The sequence below is a fragment of the Talpa occidentalis genome, unplaced genomic scaffold (assembly GCF_014898055.3).
Source record: "Talpa occidentalis isolate TD23 unplaced genomic scaffold, MPIMG_talOcc4v2.1 talOcc4.15, whole genome shotgun sequence".
Taxonomy (NCBI): Eukaryota; Metazoa; Chordata; class Mammalia; order Eulipotyphla; family Talpidae; genus Talpa; species Talpa occidentalis.
This window is the reverse complement of record NW_023601543.1, coordinates 57,130,109-57,145,978: the sequence shown is the minus strand read 5'-3', so window position 1 is coordinate 57,145,978 and position 15,870 is coordinate 57,130,109.

Genomic DNA, 15,870 nt, shown 5'->3' with positions numbered 1-15,870 from the left:
ATCTAAAAAGAGCAGAACATATACAGGATAGTGAAATCCGAGGAACATTCAAATAAGTATTAAAAATTAAAATAATAAGCCTCTCTTTCTGACCCCGTTTGCAAACCTCCCCACCCAAGCAGTTTTTATTTGGGGAAGGGAAAAAATAGAAAGTGTGATTAGCGACGACATACCAGTACGAGAATACTTCCTGTTTTCTTTGGTTTTGGGGAGTGGGTGGGTGGGTGGTAACTTATTTTTTTTATACTTTTATTTTTTATTTATTTATTTATTTATTTATTTTAAAAAAGATTTATTTATTTATACAAGCACTGGGTACAGTCAGAAGCGCGGGAGGGTGAGAGAATTCACCAGAGCCAGAGCGGGGAACAGAACAGGCAGAAGGACCGAAGTACACTGCTGAGGGGAGCGGCGGGTGGCAGGAGAGGTCTGCGCGCCATGTGGGACCCTCCTCCGGTGGCCGGGGAGCAGCCGGGGATCAAACTGGCGCTGCAGAGGCTGCGGGCAGCTTCGCAACCCAGCACTCAACCTCTGTGCCACCAGAGAGGCCCGGTAACTTATTTTTTTTAAAGATTTATTTATTTATGAATACAAGAGCTGGGGTACAGGCCATGTATCAGTACATGCACATGTTCTTATTTAATTCTATAAATTAATTCAATCATTGGGGAAATGAATTTATCCTTTCAAGAGCAAAACAAAAAAGATCAGATAGCTGGCTAGGGAGTTATGAAAATCTTACTTCTTAATCAAATAAAAACGTTAAAAAATAAAATAAATCACTAGCATTGCCTTTGACAGGTAGGTGGTCTCAGATTTAGCCAGTAAGAGTTGCTTTAAGATTGATTTGCATGTCCCATTGACTTGCCCCCATCCCCTTATTTTTTTTTGAAAGCACCACTTTCTTTTTCAACCCCAGTTGAGAAAATGTTCATTGCTACCAGCATGTAGTTATTGTCTAGTCCCTCTCAGTGTCTAGAGCTAGGAAATATATGCATATTCCCATCCATCTACAAACATATCGATATTTGTGTATTTCGCTATAGGTATATATATATATATTTTAAAAACACAAATTCATAACAAATACCTTCAATTTCAGGCCTCCCTGGTGGTGCAAGGGGTTACGCACTACACTATGAAGCAATCCGCAGCCTCTGTAGCACCAGGAACCCACATGGCACAGCAGACCTCTCCTGTCTCGCCCACTGCTCCCATCAGCAGTGTATTTCAGTCAGTCTGCCTGTCCTGTTCCCCACTCTGTCTCTGTCTCTGTGAATCCTCTCACCCCCCACCCCCGCATGTCTGACCTGTATCAAGCTGTTGTATGCATAAATAATAAATAAATCTTTTTTTAAAAAGGAAAAGAAACAAACTTTATTGTTTTTAAAGATTTATTTATTTATTTTATACAAGAACCGGGGCATAGGCCAGATTTGCAGGAGGGTGAGAGGATTCACCAGAGACAGAGCAGGGAACAGAACAGGCAGACTGACGAAACACACTGCTGAGGGGTGCAGCAGGCGAGACAGGAGAGGTCTGCCACGCCATGTGGGACCCTCGCCTACCGGGATTGAACCAGCGCTGCAGAGGCTGCAGACAGCTTCATAGTGCGGTGCTCAACCGCCTGGGCCACCAAGGTCGGCCTGAAACGAACTTTATAAAATAAAATTAAAAAAACAAACAAAAAACAAATAGCTTCCATTTCAACCCAACAACTCAAGGTTGGGTTTAGTTTTCTCACTTTCCACATTTGTAAATCCCCTTCCCCAACTGAAAATTATCCCCTGCCCCACACCCACAATAAATGTACTAATCTGTGTAATTGTATATCACACATTAAGTAACCAGAATTGCTAACCCATAAGACTATGAAAAACAAATCTACCAACTAAAAGTCAATACTTGTTTCATTTCTTTTGTCCTTACTGCCCCTTCCCACACTGTCAAGGTTACCAATCTGTTCACTTTCAGGTTTATCCTTTTTGTGTTTCTTTTTACACACACACAGCAGAAAGGCACCATACTTTTCATTTTTCATTTTTTTTTTTTTTTAGAGAGGCATGTTTTATTTTATTATTTATTTTGTTTGTTTGTTTGTTTTGTTTATACATGCACTGGGTACAGTCAGAAGCGCGGGAGGGTGAGAGAATTCACCAGAGCCAGAGCGGGGAGCAGAGCAGGCAGAAGGACCGAAGTACACTGCTGAGGGGAGCAGCGGCGGCAGGAGAGGTCTGCGCGCCATGTGGGACCCTCCTCTGGTGGCCGGGAAGCAGCCGGGGATCGAACCGGCGCCGCAGAGGCCGCGGGCAGCTTCGCAACCCAGCGCTCAACCGCTGCGCCACTGGGGAGGCCCTGCATTTTTCATTTGATAGTATCTTCTCTCTCTCTCTCTCTCTCTCTCTCTCTCTCTCTCTCTCTCTCTCTCTCTCTCTCTCTCTCTCTCTCTCTTGCTCTCGCTCTCGCTTTCCTTCTCGCTTTCACTCTCGCTCTCTTAGCTACATAGTACCCTATTTTGAAGATGTTACCATCATCTAACCACTCTCCTATGTTTGCCCACATAGGTTGTTTCCAATATTTTGCAAATATAATACCAAAAAGAATGTCCTTCTAGGGCCTCCCAGGTGGTGCAGTGGTTGAGCACTGGGTTGCGAAGCTGCCCGCACCTCTGCAGCGCCGGTTCGATCCCCGGTTGCTCCCCAGCCACCGGGTGAGCATCCCACATGGCGCGCAGACCTCTCCTGCCGCCCGCTGCTCCCCTCAGCAGTGTACTTCGGTCCTTCTGCCTGCTCTGCTCCCCGCTCTGGCTCTGGTGAATTCTCTCACCCTCCCACGTTTCTGACTGTACCCAGTGCTTGTATAAATAATAAATAAATAAATAAATCTTAAAAAAAAAAAAGAATGTCCTTCTATATACTTGTATTTTACATACGTATTTTTTTTATCTTTTAAAATAATTTATTTATTTATGCATACAAGAACTGGGGTACAGGTCAGAGGTGTGGGGGTGGGGTGGGAGATGAGAAGATTCACCAGAGACAGATCAGTGAACATAACAGGCAGATTGACTGAAATAAACTGCTGAAGGGAGCAGCCAGTGAGACAGGAGAGGTCTGCTCTGCCATGTGGGTAGCTCCCTGGCCGGGTGTAGGCTAGAGGTGCAGGAGGTGAGAGGATTCACCAGAGACAGAGTGGGGACCAGAACTGGTGGATTTACTGAAATGCACTGCCAAGGGGAGCAGCGGGTGAGACAGAAGAGGTCTGCTGCATCATGTGGGGGTTAGCTCCTTGGCCTGGGACTGAACTCAGGGAGTAGTGATATCACTGAGACTTAACCCTTAGGCCACCAGGAAGGCCCTTGTATTTGTTGTATTATCTGAGAAGTATCTTTTTTTTTAAATTACAGCTGCCATACTTTTTTAAAAAATTCATTTATTTTATACAAGAACTGGGGTATAGGTCAGAAGCGCAGGAGGGTGAGAGAACTCACCAGAGCCAGAGTGGGGAGCAGAACAGGCAGACAGAGTGAGTACACTGCTGAGGGGAGCAGTGGGCGAGGCAGGAACGGTCTGCTACGCCTTGTGGGGTTCTCCCTGGCCCGTGGGGAATCGAACCAGTGCTGCAGAGGCTGCAGACAGCTTTGCAGCGTGGCGCTCAACCGCTGCACCACTGGCCAGGCCCTGAGAAGTATCTTTAGGAAAAATTCCCATAGTGGGATTCCCTAACATCTTGGCTGATTTATTTCAACGTTTCATACATTAGGATGTATTTTTTTTTTTTGCACTGTAAAGATCAATATGTTTTTTTTTTAAGACGTATTTATTTATGCATACAAGAGCTGGGGCACAGGCCAGAGGAGCGGGGGTGAGAGGACTCACCAGAGACAGAGTGGGGAACAGAACGCGCAGACTGAAATACACTGCTGAGGGGAGAAAAGTGAGCTGAAGGGAGAAAAGTGAGCGAGAGCCGTGTGGGTTTTTCCCTTTGCCGGAAGGGATCGAACTCGTGCTGCAGAGGCTACAAATTTCTTCATAGTGTGGTGCTTAACCCCTTGCACCACCAGGGAGGCCCATGATCAGTAGGTTTTGACCAAATGCATTTAAAATTTTTCCTCTCATACATTTTCCCACACACACTTCTTTTTTTTAAGATTTATTTTATTTATTTATGCATACAAGAACTGGGGTGCAGGCCAGAGGTAGGGGGCAGTGAGAGGATTCATCAGAGACAGAGTGGGGAGCAGAACAGGCAGATCAGCAGGCGAGTCAGGAGAGGTCTGCTGAGCCATGTGTGTCATCTCCCCGGCTGGGGATGGAACTGGTGCTGTAGTGGCTGCTGATAGCTTCATAGTGCTGCGACTTAACCTCTTGGCCACTAGGGAGACCCCTGGATTCCTTCTTAAAGTATATAATCTTCCTTGTTGCTATTGTAAATGGAGATGGTTACATTATATCTTCTAATTGGTTTTTGTATTTATGAGGCCATTGAATTCTCTGTTAATTTTGTATCCTTTCACTTTGCTGAATGTGTATATTAGTTTTGTCATTGATTCTCTAGGGTTTGCCACTTACAAAATCGTATCACCTGAAAAGGGAGATATCTTTGTTTCTTCTCTTCCAATGCATGTGACTCTAATTGATTTCTATTGTCTAATAACCACTTAACACTAACAGGAACCAGGGCTCCTTCTTGTGAAAGTCCAGGGCTGGGGCAGGGAAAGTACAAGATTAGCTTAGAAGATCTTGTTTTACCATTCACTGAACGAATTTGAATTTTTTAAAAATCTATGGGTCAAAAAGTTGTTCTCCCAGCTACAAACCCTTGCACCATCCCCCCAGCCCTCTATCCTCAACCCTGCCTATTGTAAAATATCTTCAGAAACCTAACAGGAGCAAGATGAGTGGTTGATTATAAGATTTCTGCTTAAACTGGAGTCCTGGGCTTCATTCAATATAATGACTCTTGCCACCAAGGACTCATGGGAGCTTCTGCCTTGTTTCATTGGACTTGGACAAGATCAACAAATGTCTATCCCAATTTCAGACCCAAGTTCTCCTCTCAGGAGCTCAGTTTGGAATTGGATCCCTGTTCTTCTGATGTTATGTTTTCTTTTCTTTTTTTTTAAGATTTATTTATTTATGCATACAAGAACTGGGGTACAGGCCAGAGGTGGGGGGGGGGTGTGAAAGGATACACCAGAGTGGGGAGCAGAACAGGTGGATTGACTAAAATACACTGCTGAGGGGAGCAACAGGTGAGGCAAGAGAGGTCTGCTACACCATGGGGGCCACCTCCCTGACTGGGAATTGAACTTGTTCTGCAGTGGCTGCAGACAGCTTCATAGTGCTGCGTCTTAACCCCTTGTGCCACCAGGGAGGCCCCATGTCTTCAAAATTGATCGACATAGGAGAGAAATACTTATGCAGGAAGGAAAATTGAACATTTAGCTTCTCATATTAAGTCTGACAATAATGACTATATGTATTATTGTTTAAGTACATCTTCTATTAATCATTAAAAATAAAGAATCCATGAGTCCAAACTGATCTGCATAAATAAATAGAGGACAAGGGAACACTTTCTGACAGAAGAATGTCAACTACTAAGTGAAGCCCTATCAGTTCTTGCTTCATTTATTTTGAAGCTCTGTTATTAGATTATTGACATAGTTGGGTTAAAATCTAACATCTTACTACTTGCACAATCTTGTGCTTACTATTCTTTCCTTGTTTCCTCTTTCTCTTTTTTTTGGTCTTCTCTTGAATTTATTGAGTATTTTTTATGATGCCATTTTATCTCCTTTGTTGATTTATTAGGTATAACTCTTTGTTGTCTGACTTTCATGGTTGCTTTAGGGTTTAATTTTAACTTGCTGTTAATCTTTAACTTATTACAGTCTGCCATCCAATGACAGTGCATTATTTTATGTATAGTATAAGAACCTTATACAGTATATTTCCAATTCTCCCTTCCAAATATTTGTACTGTTGTTGGCCATATTCCTTTTTCCTACATGTGTTTTAAACCTCACTATAATGTGTTCTCCATCCCCCTTGCTTTAAACAGTATGTTCCTTTTTATTTATTTATTTATTTTTAATTTTTGAAGATTTATTTATTTACTTATACAAGCACTGGTTACAGTCAGAAGCGCGGGAGGGTGAGAGAATTCACCAGAGCCAGAGCAGGGAGCAGAGCAGGCAGAAGGACCGAAGTACACTGCTGAGGGGAGCAGCGGGCGGCAGGAGAGGTCTGCGCGCCATGTGGGACCCTCCTCCGGTGGCCGGGGAGCAGCCGGGGATCAAACTGGTGCTGCAGAGGCCGCGGGCAGCTTCACAACTCAGTGCTCAACCGCTGCGCCACCGGGGAGGCCCAGTATGTTCTTTTTTAAATAATAAGAAAAAAGTCTTTATGTTTCTGCAAGTAATTACCATTACTTTGTGTAGGTCTAGGTTTCCATCTGCTACCATTTTCCTGCTACTTGAAAGACTTCTTTTTTTTTTAAAAAGATTTATTTATTGATGCATACAAGAACTGGGGTATATGCCAGAGTTGTAGGGGGTGAGAGGTTTTACCAGAGACAGGAGAGGTTTGCTGAGCCGTGTGTGTCACCTCCCTGGCCAGGGATCAAACTCGTGCCGGTGCCACAGTGGCTGTGGGTAGCCTCATAGTGCTGAGTCTTAAACCCTTGCGCCACCAGGGAGGGCCCAAGACTTCTTGTAACATTTCTTGTACTGTACGTCCGCTAGTGGTGCATTCCTTCAGCTTTTTATGGTTTTCATCCATATTTTATGTCCTTTCTATTTTGAGCTGTTTTTAAAGATTTATTTATTTATGCATACAAGAACTGAGGTACAGGCCAGAGGTGTGGGGGGTGAGAGGATTCACCAGAGACAGAGTGGGGAGCAGAACAGGCAGACTGACTGAAATATACTGCTGAGGGGAGCAGCAGGCAAGACAGGAGAGGTCGGCTGTGCCATGTGGGTAGCTCCCTGGCCATCCGGGGATTGAACTCGTGCTGCAGAGGCTGCGGACAGTTTCACAGTGCTGTGCCTAACCCCTTGCACCACTAGGGAGGCCCCTAAATTGTTTTCATTTTTAAATTTACAAAATGTTACAGCTTTATTGAGATAAAATTCACCTTTTAAAATGTGTGATTCAGGGGTCTCCCTGGTGGCACAGGGGTTAAAATCTCAGTGCTATCAAGCTACTGCCAGCCACTACAGCATGAGTTCGATCCAGGCCAAGGAGCTAACCCACACAGCCCAGAAGACCTCTCCTGTCTCACCCTTTGCTCCCCTCAGCAGTGTATTTCAGTTAGTCTACCTGTTCTGCTCCCCACTCTGTCTCTGGTGAATCTTCTCACCCCCTGTACCTATGGCCCACACCCCAGTTCTTGTATGCATAAATAAATAAAAATAAATCTTGAAAAAATACAATGTGTGATTCGATGTTCTTTTAGTATATTCAGAGAGTTGTGTGACCATCACCACAATTGTGGAACACTTTCATCACCCCAAAAGGAAAGTATCCATTAGCAATCACTTCCCATTCCCCTCCACCTCTAGAAAACCAAGCAATCTACTTTCTGTTTCTATAGATATGACTGTCCTGGATATGTTATATAAATGGAATTACTCAACATGTGGTTGTTTGTGACCAACATCATTCACTTGGCATCACATATTTATGTTGTAGCATGTATGAGTACTTCACCCCTTTTTATTGTTGAATAAAATTTCATTGTATGGAGCACCACATTTGATGTATCTATTTATCAAATGATGGACATTTGGATTGTTTCTATTTGGGGGCTACTATAATCCATCATTTTGAAAGTATTTTTCTTCTATGTGTTTCCTTCTGTTTAGTTTATGTCATTTCATCTTCAAATTCACTAATCCCCTCTTTCAGAATGTCTAATCTGCCTTTAATCCCATCCAGTGTACTTTTCAAAAAAGATTTATTATATTTATTTATGCATACAAGAGCTGGGGTGCAGGCCAGAAGGGCGGGGGTTAAGAGGATTCACCAGAGACACAGGGGGGAGCAGAACAGTCAGATCTACTGAAACACACTGCTGAGGGGAGCAGTGGGCAAGACAGGAAAGGTCTGCTTCACCGTATGTGGGTTAGCTCCCTGGCTTAGCCGGGGATTGAACTTGAAACTGTGCTGAAACTTGAACAAGCACTGGGTACAGTCAGAAGTGCGGGAGGGTGAGAGAATTCACCAGAGCCAGAGCGGGGAGCAGAGCAGGCAGAAGGACCGAAGTACACTGCTGAGGGGAGCAGCGGGCGGCAGGAGAGGTCTGCACGCCATGTGGGACCCTCCTCCGGTGGCCGGGGGAGCAGCTGGGGATGGAACTGGTGCTGCAGAGGCTGCGGGCAGCTTCGCAACCCAGCGCTCAACCGCTGCACCACCGGGGAGGCCCAGTGCTGAGATTTTAATCCCTGCACCACCATGGAGGCCCCTGTCAGGTACTGCTTTTAAGCTTTCTCGGCAGGACCACATCACCACCCAGTCTAGGGTTAATTTTCTCAAACTCCAAGGCAAAACCCTTCTTGATACCTAATGATCCATGAATTTTGAAGTTTTTCCTTTCTGGCTTTGGGCAATGGCATATTTTCTGCCTTGTGTAAGTATATTTTGTCTGTTGTTAATATAGCCATTACAGCTTTCTTAAGTTCAGTGTTTGTGCTTTAACTTTCAAACTCTCTGCGTCTTTTTTATCTAATGTGTTTCTCCTCTAGATAGTATATAGCTCAGTACAGTGCCATGTCCAGCCATATGGGACCTAACACAGAAGGAAACTGTGTACTAATATGTGTACTTTATATATATAATATATATATATATATATATACAATGCGATTTTCTTTTTTTAAAGCTTGTATACACCTGCCATTATCACATCCCTCCATTGTCACATCCCTGGCCACAAACATTTTTAAGTCAATATCATTTTTACAATTTATTAATAATTCCATAAACTACTGTATATCCAGCTTTTTCTCATTTCACTAAAGATAATAAAGCTTTCTTCCATTATTCCACATTATTCATAATGTGAACATACATAATAATCTGACACATTTGTTCATGATGGGCTACATCTGTTGTACAGTCAGAAAATAAGGAAAGATATTTTGCTTCTTTTACTCTCAATTGTATTTCAGCTTTAACATGATTTTCCAGTAGTACTATAAATTCACTTTTAATTTTATTAGACAAATAAGACACAGATTCCTTTTGATGATTAGCTATGTGATTAACTATATCAACATTACAATAACCTGTAAGCTGAAATAAGTTTAGAAGCATTCCCACATTGGAACTTCCAATGTTTTTTTGGTGATCCTCTAGGAGGTACATTGTTTTTTTTGAGCAAGACCTAACAACATCTAAAATCACTCAAAATAATCCACCATTTTTATCTCTCTGATTTTATTGTCTTCTACAAAGCATCAGCTGTTAAAATGTCAGTTAAAAATTTCCATTCTCGGAAAGCATCATGGTTTAAAATGGAATTAAGTTAGAAATATTTGTTTCTGCTGAAAAGAAGGCATAGAAAACAAAATAAAGACAAGGATTCTTTGGAATAAATGATAGAGCTCTGATGAATCAACTTGTTATTGAATCAGCATTTTTTTAAGTTGATCTTTTGAAAATCTCAAGCCATCATGTGAAACAGATTCTATAATATCTTCATCTCATTCTTGGTCAAATTCTTGTTTTCTGAAAGTCATTTTTCCTTTATTCGAAACTGACAATGAAATCAAGGATGATTAAAATTGGTGTCAAAAAGCATCATCTTAATCTCTTGGCTCACACTCAAGTTACGAGTTATTGAAATTTCAAACATTTATCTTTCTTCATCTTCCTCTATAATTCAAAGATTCTGTAGTATACTCTGAATTTGACAGTAATTCTGTTCTAATGCCAATGTTAGAAACTTGATCATTTTCTTGCAGCATGATTTCCAACAATTGAGACATGGATACAATCTAAGTGTCCATGGATGGATGAATGAATAAAGACAATATAAACAATGGAATATTTTTCAGCCATAAAAAGGCCATCTTGCCATTTACGATAACATGGATGAACCTTGTGGGCATCATGCTAAGTGAAATAAGTCATATAGAGAAAGACAAATACTGCATGGTCTCACTTATATGTGGAATCTAAAAAAGCCAAACTCATAGAAACAGAGTAGAAACAGAGTAGAAGGCAACTTGGGGAGAAAGGCCTGCCCGAGAAGGCATGGAAACTCTGAGCCTTTCCCCTATACCTTGCACTGTGCATCTCCATCTGGTTGTTGTTTGGTATCCTTTAAGGTATCCTTTAAGCAGGATCAGAGTATGTTCATTACAGCACTATTCACAATAGCCAAGATAAGGAAACAGCCTGTGTTCAACAGCAGAGGATGAATAAAGAAGACGTGATACACACACACACACACACACACACACACACACAATGAAATACTACTCAGTTATAAAAAAAAAAAAAGATGAAATCTTGCCATTTGTGACATGTATGGACCTTGAGGGGATTATGCTAAGTGAAATAAGTTAGGAGAAAGACAAGCACTGTATTATTTCACTCATTTGTGGAATATAAAAACAAAAACCTTTAGACTCTGACAACAGAACTGTGGTTACCAGAAAGGGGGCAAGGGTTAGGATTATCAGGCATGGTAAGAAAATATAATCTTGGAACTTATACAGCATTGTAAACTTATGTTACTTCAAAAAAAAAAAAAAAGCCAAAGAAACATTTATGAAATTTAAAAAAAAAAGAAGAGAAAAAAGAAATAGTAACATGGTGGATGCCAAAGCAGAGAACTGGGGAAATGGGTGATATTGGTCAAAGGACACAAACTTTCAGTTATAAGATGATTAAGTTTCAGGGAATCTAATGTACAGCAGATGGAGACAGTAACAATATGGCATTATATATTTGAAAGTTGCTAAGAGTAGATCTTAAAGATTCTTATCACAAGAAAATAACACTGTAATTATATGTGGTCATGACTTACTGTGGTGATCATTTTACAATATATACAAACATCAAATCATTATGTTGTATACCTGAAATTAATATAATGTTACATGTCAATTACAACCCAATAAGAAAACTTCCAGGTGATACTAACATTAATCCTACTTATAAAAGTTGCTTATAATATTCATTAACACTTTCTTTAAATCATTATTTTCCTTTCTTTTTCATTGAATAAAATTTGACCAGATGAACATGCAGATTAAACTATATATTCACATAAAGAAACAGCACAATGAGATACATAAAAACAATTCTCATTTTACAGGTAAGGAAACAGGCTTAGAGAGCCTAGATAATTTACCAAGGTCCCCCAGTTTAGGCACAGCAGAGTCAGAATTCTATCTTGGAAATTCTAACACTAAGATTCAAGATTGAATTCTTTAACTAGTCTGCAGTTTTATCCTTCCAATTTCATTCTCTTAATGACCCATATCAATGATTTTTTTAAAAAAGTAACTTTAATCAAATTAATTCACTTGAAACCATAAAATTTAATATGGTGGATTTTACATTTTACCACAAGTATCTGATGCCCCTAAATATGTCTATTTGGTGAATTTTCAATTTGACAAAATAAAAATATGTGACAATTTTGTCCAAAAAGCATATTTCCAATGCTAGGCACTGGGGATATAAAGATGATTAAGTTACAGTCTCTGCACTTACACTGCTTAAAATCAGGAAAACAAATCACAGAAAGACTTTTGCTTTAAAAAAAAAAAGAGAGAGTAAGAGATTTTCATTATCAGACCCTAAAATGCTGGGGTTTTATAGCAACAATTTTAACTGCTTCTATCATTTTGATTAATTTCTGCACATATTTTTCTCTTTTCCCCAAACATTGTACCACTTGACTTTTTAGATGCCATGTTTAAAATTTTTAGCATAAATTAAAAATATATTTATTTTAAATTAATACAATAATTAGAATAAATATACATAATATGTACTTAATTTATATTAAGATTCATATAAATTATATTTAACAATAGGTATACATAACAATTTGTATCAAAAATACAAAAATCAATAATTATAAACAGAAGACTAGGCACCAGATTTCCAGATAAATTGGTGAAAAACAACTTTTTATAAAAACAATTTAATAATAGCAAGCTATTTATTGGTGACTTAAGTGAATAACACATAAATGTTTCCTGGTAAGCTTTTTATTTTTTTGGTAAAAATAAATTTGTTTGTAAAATGTTTGCTATTTGGTGAGATTTCATTTGTGAAAAGTCAAATATATGAATAAATAAAATTTGTAGTAGTTACCTAAGTGCTCTTAATATTTTAAAAATTACACAAACATGTATTTATAATAAAATGAAAACTTTCCCCTTTACTCTGCAGTACTATAGAATGCAGCTATAAACAATGGGAAAAACTTGTCAACTTCCCTCAGCATGGAACAATGACCTTCAAAAGAAATTGCAAGTGAGAGGTTTTTTTTTATGTCTTTGAGCCTGCCCTTGCCCCCAACTTTCAGGAGCCCCAGAGTAGTGCAAATGCAGGGTGGAATCCTGTCATTATGTAAAATTCCAATCCTTTGTGCATCATGGATTGCATTGCATTGATTTTTATTTTTTCATTATTACATTAAAATATTATTTCTCCTGATTATTGGGTATCCCTTTAAATTTTGCACCCAAGGCAAGTGCCTTGCCCTAATCTCAGCTCTGGTTGGGTCTTGTTTTTCACTTTTCTGGTTTTAAAATCCTTGCCTTTAATGAGAGCTTTTATTCATTTACATTTTATGGTATTGGAATTTGGAATTATTATGGAATTTGAGATGGTCAGATTAGCTCTATCACTTTCTTATATGTTTTCTATTTGTTTCTTCTGGTTTTTGATCCTCTATTCCTCCCTTCCACCTTACTTTCAAGGTAACCAGATGTGTTTTCTTTAGAGGTTGCCCTGGTGGCTACAAAATACATCCTTAATTGATCACAGTCAATTTTAAGTTAATATAGTGCCACTTCACATAATATGGAAAACCTTGCAAAGTAGTTTTGTTTCCCAAATGCTGTCCTTTGTGTTAATGTAAATGTATATCTATGCATTCTAAATCCTAGAACTCAGCTTTTGATCCTTTTGAGGCATGTTTTTAGGATAGTTTAGCTGGGATCCGTAGTAACCCTTACTGTAAGGTTGAAGTGACCTTACTCTTTAAGGCATGGCCTTTCTGGGGTGTCTATTTTTCAGTGGGATATTGGAGAAGGACTCTCCACTCAGGCTGGCCAAAATACCCATGTCTCCACTACTGTTCAAGGATCCATTTAGTTCGGTAAGCCTGGGACTGAGCTCTACTTGGCCTTGCAGTGTCCTGCTCTAACCCTGCACAGCTTATTATTTAACCAAAGACCTAAATGCAATTCCTATGGTGATTTCTAGAAGTGTGCCTCTACAAAATTCCTTCTCCAGTGTCATGCCTACTAGACTAAAGTCCCGGCAGCCTGGAAATCTGACCTTTCCTTCCCCAGCTCAGCTCTAACTGCTATTTTCTTCCTAGGCTGCAAATTCGCTATAGGAAGGTCCTGAAACTGACCCAGACTGAGAGAAGGCAAAATCCAAACTCCCTGTGAGCTTCCATTCTCTCAACCATTACACTCCATCCAGCAGAGTGTAGAGGACCCCAGGTAGCCTTAGTAAAAGTACCTATAGAATGATGACATTCTCCCATAATCTCACGGCCAAAAGAGAAAGCCAGAATGGACAGATGGAGACAAAAATGACTGTTTGCTTGACTATACAGCCAATCTTTGTCTTTTGTAATCTTGACACTTGAAGAATATTGGTTAAATATATTGCAGGATGCCTCTCAATTTGAATTTCTCTGCTATTTTCTCGTGATTACACTGAGCTTATAGCTTTGGAGGGAACAATGTTATGTAAGTGAAATGCTCTTCTCATTGCATCACATTAGGGGTCCATGATGGTTATGTTTTATTACTGGTTATGTTAATGTTTCTCTCTTGATTAAGGAGGTGTCTGTTAGGTTTTTCCACTGCAAAGTTACTATTTTTCACTTTTATTACTCTTATGATGAAGTCACCAAATCCAGCTCATAGCCTAGAGAAGGAGGAGAGGAATTAAGTTCCAACTCTTAGGAGGAGAGTCACATATTTAATAAATATTTTGGAAGTGACACTTTAGGCTGTGCAGCTACTATATTCACCTTAAAGTTTTACTCACTTATTTTGGCATTTAGTGGATCATTAGTTATTATTGTGGCTTTCTAATGGTAATTTTCTATTTCACTCATTCCTTCTATATTATTTAGAGTTGTTACATAAGGAAAAATTGTTTGCTCTCCAGCATTTATTTGTTCAATCATATCACATATTTCATGTAAGTATAGAGTATTGGATATTTATTTTCATTTTTGGATTGTAGTCCAATGCTATCATCTTTTTTTGCTCAAAATTTTCAACTTTGGCTCTTTTGGGTTGACTCTCATATCCTTGAGATGTTCCCATCTTATTTTTTATTCTAGTACTTCCTTACTTTCTGGCATTTGCTGATGCTACAGGCTCATTTTGTATTTCCCCACCCTGGTCTTTAAAACCAGCCATTTCTCCAAGGAATTCTGGCAGCTTTCATTGGAGAATGGCACTTAGAAAACGAGATCTGGGTACTACATGTGTTCATTGCTTCTAGAATAGCACATCGAGGCCTTCTCAGTGGACAGACTGAGAAACTATCAGGAGACCAAGAAATATATATGACAGCTAAATGCAACGTAGTGGGGTCTGTGGTAGGTAACTTCAAAGATGGCCCCCAACATGGGTCCCTAGTTTAGTGACATTCACGGTCTTGTGTAGTTCTTCCCCCCAGAGTCATTTGATTCTGGCAAAATGCCTTGACATGGAGGGGATCTCACTTCCATTGGATTATAAAAGACTGCAATTTCCATTTTGCTAGCAAACTCTTGCTGGCTTTGATGAAGCAAACTACCATGCAGTAAGCTGCCTCATGGGAAGACATACAGAGCAAGGACTGGATCCTACCAAAAACAGTGGTAGCTCAGAGTACCCCTTCTCAGTCCTGTTTCCAAATGGGTCCTCAATCCCTCCTGACACTTTCCAGATAGCACCTTCATGAGAGCCACTAGTGTGGAGGCCCCAGCTACATCAGCCTGAATTCCTGATTCTCAAAAGCTCAGATTTAATGAATGTGTGCTGTTTCTAGCCACTAAGTTTGTGGTAACTTGTAACACAGAAAGAGATAGCAAATACAGTATTCCCATATCCTATAACACAAAAAGATATTCATGGGAGAAAACAGTGAAATACAAATGAAGTCTGAGGTTGAGTTCCTGGTATTGTGTCAATGTTATTTTCTTAGTATTTGATTAATGTTATGGTCATGTAAGACATTAACATCAGGGGGACCTGGGTGATGGGTATGAGAATGCTAATGTTTTTGCCACTCTTCTGTAAGTCTGTGATTATGTCAGAATAGACTTTAAAAAACCACTTCAGAGCATCACTTTATAAAGACTATAGCAAATTTGAGGAGGGAAAAAGGTTATAGGGAGCCACCAGTCTGGTGGTAGAGACTCAACAACCAGACCTTAGCGGTCACAATGTAATAGAAAGGGGGTAGCAGATGTGGTGGCCAGTCTGCTGGGGGAGACGCTCCTAGGAGTCAGAGTGTGGTTAAGGATTCCAGGAATCATATTTCTGCCCCCCAACCTTCAAGATGATACTCATATTTGTTCATCTCCACTTCAATTCCCTGCAAATGTCAACATCTATTCCAAACTGAGATGCTTACCTATTCCTCTACCTTCATGGTTTTT